Below are 12,019 nucleotides of genomic sequence, written 5' to 3'. Positions count from 1 at the left end.
CGTCCTCAACATACAAAGGACATGGAACTGTTGGAACAAGTATAGAGAAGGGCCACAAGGACCATCAGGGGACTGGAGCACTTCCCGTCTGAAGACAGGCTGAGGAAGTTGGGTCTGTTCAACCTGGAAAAGAGAAGGCTGCATGGAGACCTCATAGCAGCCTTCCAGTATCTGAAGGGGCCTCTAAGGATGCTGGGGAGGGACTCTTCATTAGGGACTGTAGTGACAGGACATGGGGTAACGGGTTAAAACTTCAACAGGGCAAGTTTAGATTGGATGTAAGGAGGAAGTTCTTTACTGTAAGGGTGGTGAGGCACTGGAATGGGTTGCCCAAGGAAGTTGTGAATGCTCCATCCCTGGCAGTGTTCAAGACCAGGTTGGAAGGAGCCTTGGGTGACATGGTTAAGTGTGAGGTGTCCCTGCCCATGCAGGGGGGTTGGAACTAGATGATCTTAAGGTCCTTTCCAACCCTAACTATTCTATGATTCTATATGCATAACATAGTAGAGCTTTCTGTTGCATTCTGTTCAGTTCCATTCCACTCTTCTGTTCTATTCCACTGCATTTTATCGCCTCCCCCTCCCTGCACTCACAAGTTGTACAATGAGGAGATCCTTATTTACCTGAAATGCCAAGGGAATTTCAGCACCAAAACCACTTTCAAAGACACAACTCAGAACGGTTACGGGTAGAAAGAGTATTTGATTTATTTCTAAATCAAGTGATTTGATTTAGTTTAGCTTAGTTAATTGTAGTCTGGTTTAGCTTAGACCCTTCAGTTTAGCTGGAAAAACCCTCCCTTGCAGCCTGAGAAAGGAAAGCCAGGGCAGGAGCGGTGCCGTGGTGGTGCGAGAGCAGTGCAAGAAAGAACCCAGCCAGAAAGGGCCAGGGAAGAGCTGACGAGGGCTGGTGCTCAGTACTCCAGAGGACAGCAGCAAGTCCCGGGGCCACGCTGGGGCCACCCTGGGAGTCCAGAAGGCTGCCTCCCCCCGGATGCGGGGCACGAGGGCCACCTGCGTGGAGCACGAGCAGCTGCCTTTGGGACACCATGACCCAAAAGAGCCCCGTGAAGGGGCTGTGCTCGGCTGCAGAGGAAGGCAAAAAACCCCAGGGACGCTTGCTAGTCCAGCCTGGGGGGAAAAAAGCCTTCCCCCCCCATCTGCAGGACACGAGGGGCCGCCTTCGTGGAGCATGAGCACCAGGCGATAACACAGCCAGAATGGACCCAGGAGCCCTGACAAGGGGTCATGCTCAGTGCTCAGAGGAAGGCAAAAAACCCCCGGGGACCGGTGCCAATCTGCCCCGGGGGAAAATTCCTTCCTGACCCCAGTGCTGGCGGTCGGCTACTCCCTGAGCATGTGAGCAAGACCTGCTCCCGCTCCACACGCTGGTTACGCCTCTAAGGGGACAAGGGGACACTGGCACTGCTTTTTCTGCTTCCACCTGAAGCCATCTCAGGGGCTTCCAACAACAGCAAAATGCCATTGGCCTGATGAATCCTCGGAGCACGAATCCTTCCTGTGCTTGGCAGTGGGAGCTCCAGAGCACTGGGGGAGGGCACTGAGCCGCCTGTGCATCCTTTTTCTTCTGGCTACTGCCACTCTCTCCCCAGGAGGTGAGGACGGCGAGCTCCCTGACAACCAAAGCAGGATCCCTCGATGATGCTTTGAGCGTGGCCCCTCCAGAAGCTGGAACCACAGCACAGAACCTCCTGCAGCTTCGCAGCTTCAAGTGTTCCCTACCTCAGTCCCCCCCCTCACCTAATACCGTGGTGCCCAGCAGATGAGGACGGCGAGCTCCCCAATGTCTGAAACAGGATTTCCATCCATCCATAGATCCGATGAGCTTTGAGTGTGGCCCCTCCAGGAGCTGGAACCGCAGCACAGAACCTCCTGCAGCTTCTCAGCTTCAAGTGTTCCCTCCCTTAGTCCCCCCCCTCACCTAATGCCCTGGTGGCCAGGAGATGAGGACGGCGAGCTCCCCAGTGACTGAGGCAGGATTTCCATCCATCCATCCCTCCATCCATAGATCCGATGAGCTTTGAGCGTGGCCCCTCCAGGAGCTGGAACCGCAGCACAGAACCTCCTGCAGCTTCACAGCTTCAAGTGTTCCCTCCCTTAGTCCCCCCCTCACCTAATGCCCTGGTGCCCAGGAGATGAGGACGGCAAGCTCCTCAGGGACTGAGGCAGGATTTCCATCCATCCATCCATCCATAGATCTGATGAGCTTTGAGCGTGGCCCCTCCAGGAGCTGGAACCGCAGCACAGAACCTCCTGCAGCTTCGTGCAGCTTCAAGGGTTGCCCCCATCAACCCCCTTTCCCCTGCCAGGAATTCCCCCAGTGCCCCAAGGACTGCCTCTCGGATGCCCTCCGCCTGCCAGCTCTGTCCTGGTGGCAGCGCCGGGCACTCTGGCAGTGGGGCAGGGGAGGGCGCTGGACTCATACTGCCCCGGAGCATTGTGATGCTGCGTGGCCGGGTGCCGGCACTATGACACGGGGGTGACGGGGCCCCTGCAGCCCTGCCCACCGCAGCCCTGCTGCTGCTGCCCCTTCACCCAGCATCCCTTGGGGAAAGACCTTTGGGCTGCTGGCCCTGAGGCAGCGCCTGTGCCCAGGAGGCCCAGGGGATGTCCCTGCCCATGGTGGCCACACACTGGGCATCGCCGCGGGGTGTCCCTCTAAATAAATCTGTATGTTCATACTGTATCCATAAAGGCTTTTATACCACGTACAGTCATTGGAGTGTGGCGATCCCAAAGGTGAAAGGAAAGGGGTTTAGGTTCCATCTGTATGAACTTGGCAGAGAAGTAGAGAGCATGCAGCATTTCCTCACCATTCCTTATCCATACACCAACTGGCATTTGCTACTACACTGCCTATGGTGAGGTCTTCTTGGAAAGGAGAATTCAAGAAATCTCTTCTGCGTTTGTTACGCAGGGTAACGTTTGTAGCAGAGGGTGTTTTGATATTTGGTTGTGTTTGTTAACATTCATGTGTCTCGTCTGGCGGTTTACCTCTTGTACTACTATTTGAAAGCAACACCTCACTGACTGCTGCCTAATTCCACGTTCTCGAAAGCTCAACAAAGTGTTTTGATCCCAGTTCGGTTTAAACCGTCTGGGCCGAGCAGGTTTTCCCTGCAACACTCATGAAACACAAGTAAGTGACTCAGGTCTGTAGGATAGTATTAAAACCCTCGGGGAAGTATCGTGTAAGAAGAACATGGAGCTAGGAGAGGATCTGCTTCGAGACCATCTTAAGAACCTGAACGTGCACAAGTCCATGGGTCCAGATGAAATCCATCCGCGGGTCCTGAAGGAGCTGGCGAATGAAGTTGCTAAGCCACCGTCCGTCATCTTTGAGAAATCATGGCAGTCAGGTGAAGTTCCCAATGACTGGAAAAAGGGAAAATATAACCCCCATTTTCAAGAAGGAGAAAATGGATGACCCAGGGAACTACAGAGCAGTCAGTCTCACCTCTGTGGCTGGCAAAATCTTGGAGCAGGTTCTCCTGGATGGCCTGCTAAGGCACATGAAAAACAACAAGGTGCTTGGTGACAGCCAGCATGGCTTCACTAAGGGGAAATCCTGCCTGACCAATCTGGTGGCCTTCTAAGATGGGGCTAGGGAACTGATGGACAGGGGTAGAGCAGCTGATGTCATCTACCTGGACTTGTGCAAAGCATTCGACACTGTCCCGCATGACATCCTTGTCTCTAAATTGGAGAGACATCAGTTTGACGGATGGACCACTCGGTGGATGAAGAACTGGCTGGATGGCCTCACGCGAAGAGTTGTGGTCAGTGGCTCAGTGTCCAGCTGGAGACCAGTAACGAGTGGTGTCCCTCAGGGATCGGTGTTGGGACCGGTCTGGTTCAACATCTTCGTCACTGACATGGACAGTGGGATTGAGTGCACCCTCAGCAAGTTTGCCGATGACACCAAGCTGTGTGGTTCAGTTGATACCCTGGAGGGAAGGAATGCCATCCAGAGGGGCCTTGACACACTTGTGAGGTGGGCTGATGCCAACCTTATGAAGTTTACCCATGACAAGTGCAAGGTCCTACACCTGGGTGGGAGCAATCCCAGGCACAGCTACAGGTTTGGCAGAGAAGAGATTCAGATCAGCCCTGCGGAGAAGGACTTGGCGGTGTTGGTCGATGAGAAACTGAACATGAGCCAGCTTCAGTGTGCGCTCGCAGCCCAGAAAGGCAACCGCATCCTGGGCTGCGTCAAAAGGAGCGTGACCAGCAGGTTGAAGGAGGTGATCCTGCCCCTCTCCTGTGCTCTCGTGAGACCTCACTTGGAGTATTGTGTGCAGTTTGGCGTCCTCAACATACAAAGGACATGGAACTGTTGGAACAAGTATAGAGAAGGGCCACAAGGACCATCAGGGGACTGGAGCACTTCCCGTCTGAAGACAGGCTGAGGAAGTTGGGTCTGTTCAACCTGGAAAAGAGAAGGCTGCATGGAGACCTCATAGCAGCCTTCCAGTATCTGAAGGGGCCTCTAAGGATGCTGGGGAGGGACTCTTCATTAGGGACTGTAGTGACAGGACATGGGGTAACGGGTTAAAACTTCAACAGGGCAAGTTTAGATTGGATGTAAGGAGGAAGTTCTTTACTGTAAGGGTGGTGAGGCACTGGAATGGGTTGCCCAAGGAAGTTGTGAATGCTCCATCCCTGGCAGTGTTCAAGACCAGGTTGGAAGGAGCCTTGGGTGACATGGTTAAGTGTGAGGTGTCCCTGCCCATGCAGGGGGGTTGGAACTAGATGATCTTAAGGTCCTTTCCAACCCTAACTATTCTATGATTCTATATGCATAACATAGTAGAGCTTTCTGTTGCATTCTGTTCAGTTCCATTCCACTCTTCTGTTCTATTCCACTGCATTTTATCGCCTCCCCCTCCCTGCACTCACAAGTTGTACAATGAGGAGATCCTTATTTACCTGAAATGCCAAGGGAATTTCAGCACCAAAACCACTTTCAAAGACACAACTCAGAACGGTTACGGGTAGAAAGAGTATTTGATTTATTTCTAAATCAAGTGATTTGATTTAGTTTAGCTTAGTTAATTGTAGTCTGGTTTAGCTTAGACCCTTCAGTTTAGCTGGAAAAACCCTCCCTTGCAGCCTGAGAAAGGAAAGCCAGGGCAGGAGCGGTGCCGTGGTGGTGCGAGAGCAGTGCAAGAAAGAATCCAGCCAGAACTGGATGATCTTAAGGTCTTTTCCAACACTAACTGTTCTATGATTCTATGAAAAATCCTACATGGTAGTATATACTGTAGCCATGCCATGTTGACACAGATTTCTTTTAACAAATCTGGTCTTTCAGTTGTCTATACTTAATTGGTTGAAACTGGTTGGGAAATACTGGCTATGAGTTCAGAGCAAAGGCAGGAAAAAAATCTGAAAAAAAAAAAAAGCAAGCTCACTGTGAACCTTTCTTTTAATTTTGGCAATTGCTTGATTCTTGATTGGGATCGTTCTGCATACTTTCCTATTACCTGCTGATACTTGAAACAGAATCACATCAGCTTTGGTCCAGGTCTTGGAATTTCAGGTGTTATGCTATTAGGTGCTTTTGAATTCAAGACCTGGATCCTCATCCTTGTATTAAAATTGATGCTGGCGAAATATTCACTGGGATGTTTGTAAGCAGAAGTAACTGTTAAAGCACCTTTTTCACTTGCTTGCATTCCTCTCCTATGTCTACAGCTGTTCTTGTGCGATCTCTGTTCCCAGACTGTAAGATACAACTGTTGCCACTGCTGTTGAATTATTTGCAGTTTCATGTGCCAAAACAAGGCAACATGCAATTGATGATTCTGCTTCACTAAATACATTCTGCTGTTTTCTCTGATTTTCGTCTTCTGACAGTTAAGGGGCTCCCTTACAGATTTTATTAGACAAGCTACTATTGGAGACCATTTTCCCATATGATTAATTATATGTAGGAAATTTCAGCAGAAATGCCATGGATTCAGATAAGGTGAATGATGGCTGTAGCCCATCTGTGTTCCACTGACTTGCCTGTTGACTGGTTTATGTGTTCATCAGATTTTAATCTGTTCTTTTTTGAGCTCACATTTGTCATTCTGAATAAAGGGCCACTGTTGAAAACATCTCAGAACTCTTCAGAGTCACTCATGGTGTTCACGTTTACTGTTGCTGCAAACAAATGCACCATCTGTACGGCAAAGGCAATGCTGTCACAATTCACTTTTCTTTTTTGAAACGATCTGATGCTGGTGACATACTGAATGGAAGCCAGTTTAGTCATCAAAAGCTTGATGAGCATAGGAAAAGTATACCAAGGGGAATTTAAGAAAAGCCTACAGTTGCATACAGCTTTGAGGATATGTAGGTCTGAGGTGACTGAACCAAAGTCCTTTACAATTCCAGATTCAGCAAGACTATGAACTGCAGGCATAAAAGCTTTTGTTTCTTCTCCTTGTTTCTTACTAAGTTTAGCTTTTTTATAGATAACACTATTTTTATTTGGGTGCCTTTCACTGAGTAATTAGAGTCAGGCAGCAGAAACTCTGATCAGCAAGCTCAATGTATTAATTGGTCAGCTTATCTGAAATTCCAGGATGCACATGATAAGGCATTAATTAAGATATCATAATACAGTGGCTGCTTTTTCATACCATTATTGATTGCTGTTGGAAAACAAAGTAGCTCATATACATCCTCTGGTATTATTACATAATCCATCATATTCTCAAATACGAAATTGCATATTTGACACATCTGCTCTTCTGCATTATTATTATCAGCTGTAATATTTCAACCCACTCAAGGAGAAATACAATACTTATGACCTACTTTTTGCCTAATTTTTCTTAAATTCCTTCTTGTTTCCCTAATTTTGCTGATGAAATCTTCTTTGCTTTTTCACATCCTCCTCAATTTTCTAGGGATTCTGACTTACAGTATATATTTATTGGCAGTTTCCCTATTTTTAAGTTGAAACAATGTGATTGCTTTTTCTTAATGTTAGAAAAAGCTCTGAAGACTAAGCTGACCAAACTTAATTAGCTTGTTGATTATAAATATAAACAATCACCAAGAAAAAGTCTACATTAGTAGACATACCATGTGACAGGGGTGCAGCCTTTTCATGTAACGTTTTGTGCATCTTATATTACACTGGTTCCAGTTTTGCCCTCGCTGTGGTGCAGAATCAATAGTAACATTCATTCCCACACTGCTCATGTACAATAAGAAATGTGCTCTTTGCCCTGCTGTTTACACTCGTAAGGACCTAATGGTTGCAGCATCTCTTAGGAGGGAACAAGAAGAGTCTTTCTCTTCTGTGAAAACAAAATGATCTGTTGTTTCCACAAATAAAAAATATCAGATCAAAAGGAAACATCTTACAAGCTAGATTCAGTACACATATTGCCAGCTGGATAACAGCACCTTTACTTATGCAGTAAATTTTCAAGAAGCATTGCCAGAGCCACTTTGGTCTGAGCCATGAGGGACAATATGCACAGCATCCAAGGCTAAGGCTGTTACACAAGAATCTTAGTGCAAATGTTCCACAGCGATTTGTGAATTGTACATCTGCAAGTGATGAGCTACACTTCTAACATTGATCATTAAACCTTATCACGTGCTTCACAGTCTGGTATAAGGCAGAAAAAAGGCTTTAGTTTTGCCTTGCCCGTATAGGCCAGGTTAACATACGCATCTTATCACTCCAGAGATACAAGAAAAGGGAACTTAACAGTTTATGAATATATTGTTTATTTTCATACTGGCTTATTTCATCTCAGATTCCTCTTAATTTTTAAAACTAGCATGGAATTTCTTTTGTGATGATAGAATTTTAGCTTTTACCTTACAAATTGCCACTAACATTTCTCTTGATGCAACCTTTCCTAAAATTATTTACAATCTATTTACAATCAGTTTACAATCAATACATTTTTGAGAATAAAAATGTGTATTTTTTTTAAGAATACATATTTTCTGAAAACAGAGGCTAATTAGTTGCAATTGAGTACCACTGAAACCTGGAAGAGCTAGTAGTTCAGTTTGAAAAATTTTGTATTAGTCTAATCATTTATAGTTTAAAAGTTATTTGCAGCTGTATTTGCTGCTTTATGATTAGATTTTTTAAGGGGAGCAAATGAGAAGATATTGCCTGTCAGCCAAGATGTCTATTCTAGTACATGTTCATTAAGAACTGAAGGTCCTTGTACTGAAAACATTCCTACTTTTGTCATTCAGCTCTTGAACTAAAAATATTGAAACATAAAATGTAAGTAGGTCCTCACTGCAAATACATCTTTTATAGATGAGACGTGAGCATACATTGAAATATTTACCATGAGAAGGTCATGCTACTTCTGGTCAGAAGGTCAGACTACTTCTGCTTTGGCCAGGCAAACCTGCAAGAGCCTACCTGCAGTCTGTCTCTCTAGTGATTGAGGGCCCAGCGTGTCCCATCAACAAGGAACTGGCCAGTGATTTAACATTTTCCCCAAGTTAGCATTAGGCAATAGGGGTCCTTCACTGTTCAGTGTACTTCTAGGCTATGATATACTTCCAATTCATTTTTTCTGCTCCATGACAGGTCTGTCTACCCTGACCTAAGTCAGCAGTACACCACTGCAGCAAGAAAGGCAAATTGGATCCTGGGCTGCATCTGCAGGGACATTACTGGCAGAGGCAGAGGTGTCACCATCCCACTCTACTCAGTACTTGTCAGGCTGCACCAGGAGTACTGTGTCCTCCTCTGGTGGCCACCATTCAAGAAACACATATACAGACCGGTGGCCATGAGTCAAGAAACACATATACGGACTGCAGAGAGTCCCAAGGAGAGCCATGAAGATGGTCAAAGGGTTGGAAAACCTGTCCTGCGAGGAAAGAGGAGTTCAGTATTTTCTACCTGGAGAAGGGGAACCTCATCACTGTATTCCAGTATTTAAAGGACAGCTACAAAGGAGACAGAAGCTCTCACTTCACAAGTGGAGAAGACAAGGGGAAAGGGGTACAAGTTGCACCAGGAGAGGCTTCATCTTGATATAAGAAGGGATTTTTTTTTTTTTCAGTGAGAACCTGGAACAATTCCGGGGTAGAATCCCCATCTCTGGAGGCTTTCAAGATGTGACTGGACAGGGTGCTAGATAATCTCATCTAGGTTCCCTTTTCCATGAGAGGCTGGACCAGATGACCTTCTGATGTCCCATCCAACTAGGACTATTCCATGATTTTATGACATGCATCACTGCTGTTCTTTACACTAGGGACTCCTTTCCTTCCTGACTCTTGGTCTTGCCACAAACCACATTTTTATCTTGCTCTTTGGACCAGTTCATCCACTGGTTTTTAATCCTGGATTACCTTCACTGTGATTCTCTCCATTCTTGACCCCCGCCTGGCAAAGTTACTTTAAGATAGCCTGCCTCAGTGTGCTCAGTCTGCATTTAGAGGACTGATTTTATCTCTCCAGTCCTCACTCAGCTGAGTTCTATATTTATTTATGTCAGGAATCTTCCAGATCTTTTCCTGTACCAAATGTACCCATGCTCTTTGGTACTTACTCCTCCATTTGCTATCCATCAGATGATGTAGATGTCCCTTATTTCTCCAACAGTGCCTAACATCCTTCTGTTGAGCCAGGTTCTCTTTGTGTTCTTAGCCCTTATCAGGGCTTCTGTGTGTCCTGCATGCTCTTGGATGAAGTTTTGACATTATTTTAGTCTTCTGCATGACTCTTTATTTTACTTTTCCTGTCATGACCTTCACTGCTTTTTGTCCACATTCCACAGGCACGGTGTGTCTTCTATTCTTTGCTCACAAGAGTTTCCTGTTTCTTACCATTTGCAATACTATGCCTCTACCTTTTTGTCTTTTTCTTCTGTTGAAAAGACTCACAGCCTACTAGAATTTTAAACCTGTATTTGGCAGATCAACAGACCTAAAGCATAGGATAATGTTCTGTTCAGAACTTAAATTATGAAGGGAGAAATAAATAGTGTCCTATTTCAGTATAACTCTGAATGATTCCCATTTGTTCTTCTGTACAGAGATTGCAGCTTTCAAACAGTAACTAATGACTAATGGCCTAAATTGTAAAGACATTTTTGGGCCAGTCCTGGGCCCATCTCCTTCTTTGTGTAAAGCAAGAGTAGGAGGAAGAAAAGTAGACGTGACTGCTGTCTAGAGTAATCCTAAGTAAAAGTAGCTGGGGCTCATACAAAACAGAACCGTGGTTTTCCAGGTCCTGAATTTGTTGGAGCATGCTCCTGGGTATTGCATTCCCATGATCCGTAGATGGCACAACAACATAATAGCAACCTTCATCAGACAGCTAGAGCAGCCCTGAAGCTACTTTAACTTAGGTCTTTGTCTGAATTGGGCCTTAGCAGTTACATCCCACTTCAACCTGAATCTTGCTATGAGAGCAGCTCAGAAAGAACTGAATTTTAATTTAGTTTGGAACTTCTATTATTTTACATATTGTAGATTTCCTCCAAGTTCATTGTTTAAAAGGCCAAGTCTTATAACTCCTTTAAGTGCTGTTATTTTCAGAGCTGCACCAAAACTCAAACAAAAATTATTTTTTTCTAAGAGACAAAATTTTCTTTGTAACTACTAGCTTTAATGGAAAGAAAAAACAAACACCAAAATAAGCCTTATAAAGCTTTTTGTTCAACTCAAATCAAAGAGCTGAGGAACAGTGCTGGCAATCTAAGGAAGGGTCCAGGAACAGCAGTTTCCAAAACATTAAGACAAAAATCAAAACAAAAGGCATTTTGCAACACCAGTTTTTGTGTTTTATTTTGTTTCAAGAAGTCTTCGAGTAAGTCTTGGTCAGATTGAAACATAGCCCTGGAAATTTACAGCACACTATATTTCTGGTCATTTTGCTACATATTCTTTAAATCAATAGCCCTGGGAAAAATAAGCTAAAAATTCTTCCATGTGTGTAGGCATTTACAAATGTACAAAACGATCTCAAGACTCTAACCAGATTTAATCTAAGATCTAATTAGATTTTTGTGGAAGCATATCTCAGTAACCTTTGCATTTAACCCCATGCTTCTTTTTAAATGATAAGTAAGGCATTATACAGGTTTTAGACTATTTTATTGCCTGATAGCTTTATTAGACATTATCCAGTTTTACATGTGGTTTCAAATTGTCAAGGACTGGTTCTAGACAGTAGAGTAGTATCTGGTATGAAGTCTTTTTTATAGCTGTTCTGGTGTCCTCAACATAAGAAGGAGGAACAAGTCCAGAGGAGGGTCACAAGGATGATCAGGGGACACGAGCACCTCCCATAGAAAGTCAGGCTGAGAAAACTGGGGCTGTTCAGCTTGGAGAAGGGAAGGCTATGTGGAGACTTCATAGCAGCCTGCCAGTATCTGAAGGGGGCCTACAAAGATGCTGGAGAGGGACTCTTCATCAAGGACAATTGCAATAGGACAAGAGAGAATGGGTTTAAACTAAAACTGGGGAAGTTCCAGTTAGATACAGAAGAAGTTCTTTACTGTGAGGGTGGTGAGACACTGGAACAGATTGCCCAAAGAAGTGGTAAATGCTCCATCCCTGGCAGTGTTCAAGGCCAGGTTGGACAGAGCCTTGGGTAACATGGTCTAGTGTGAGGCTTCCCTGTCCGTGCAGGGGGGTTGGAACTGGATGGTCTTAAGGTCCTTTCCAGTCTTAACCATTCTATGACTCTATGATTCTATGTGTGAACCACACATATTGATTATGGGTAACAACTTTGAAGCTTCTGTTTCTCATCCCTGTTTCCACTGTAGTTGCTTTAATCTCTGCACTGAGTTGTAACTGGACTGGAGCTTTCCCATCCTCTCAGACTCTAATGTGAGCTCTGATGGCCACTCTCTGGTACTTAGCAGCACATACTAGCACTATTTCAAATGGGAATGATAAATAAAACTTTCATATACAGCCTTGTAGCTGTGTGGAAGTGGATGATGGTACCCAGGTGCATACTATGGTTACTTGATTTGAAAACAAAATATTAAAAA

At 45.1% G+C, this 12,019-nt stretch overlaps 1 long non-coding RNA gene across 1 annotated transcript in view; it reads left to right on the top strand.

The window, feature by feature from the left end:
• LOC133276889 (uncharacterized) overlaps positions 1-10,788 on the top strand; it is a 129,364-nt gene extending 118,576 nt beyond the window's left edge. The window contains exon 3 of the long non-coding RNA XR_009746048.1: positions 8,590-10,788. This is a non-coding gene — a long non-coding RNA (uncharacterized LOC133276889). The remainder of the gene's footprint in view (positions 1-8,589) is intronic.
• Positions 10,789-12,019: the final 1,231 nt, after the last annotated feature.

Source organism: Pezoporus flaviventris, unplaced genomic scaffold (assembly GCF_033815535.1).
Source record: "Pezoporus flaviventris isolate CSIRO_AGI_PZ_B2104156 unplaced genomic scaffold, CSIRO_AGI_Pfla_v1 ptg000047l, whole genome shotgun sequence".
Lineage (NCBI taxonomy): Eukaryota > Metazoa > Chordata > Aves > Psittaciformes > Psittacidae > Pezoporus > Pezoporus flaviventris.
The sequence above is the reverse complement of the archived record's forward strand: the minus strand, read 5'-3'. Positions and strand labels throughout refer to the sequence as shown.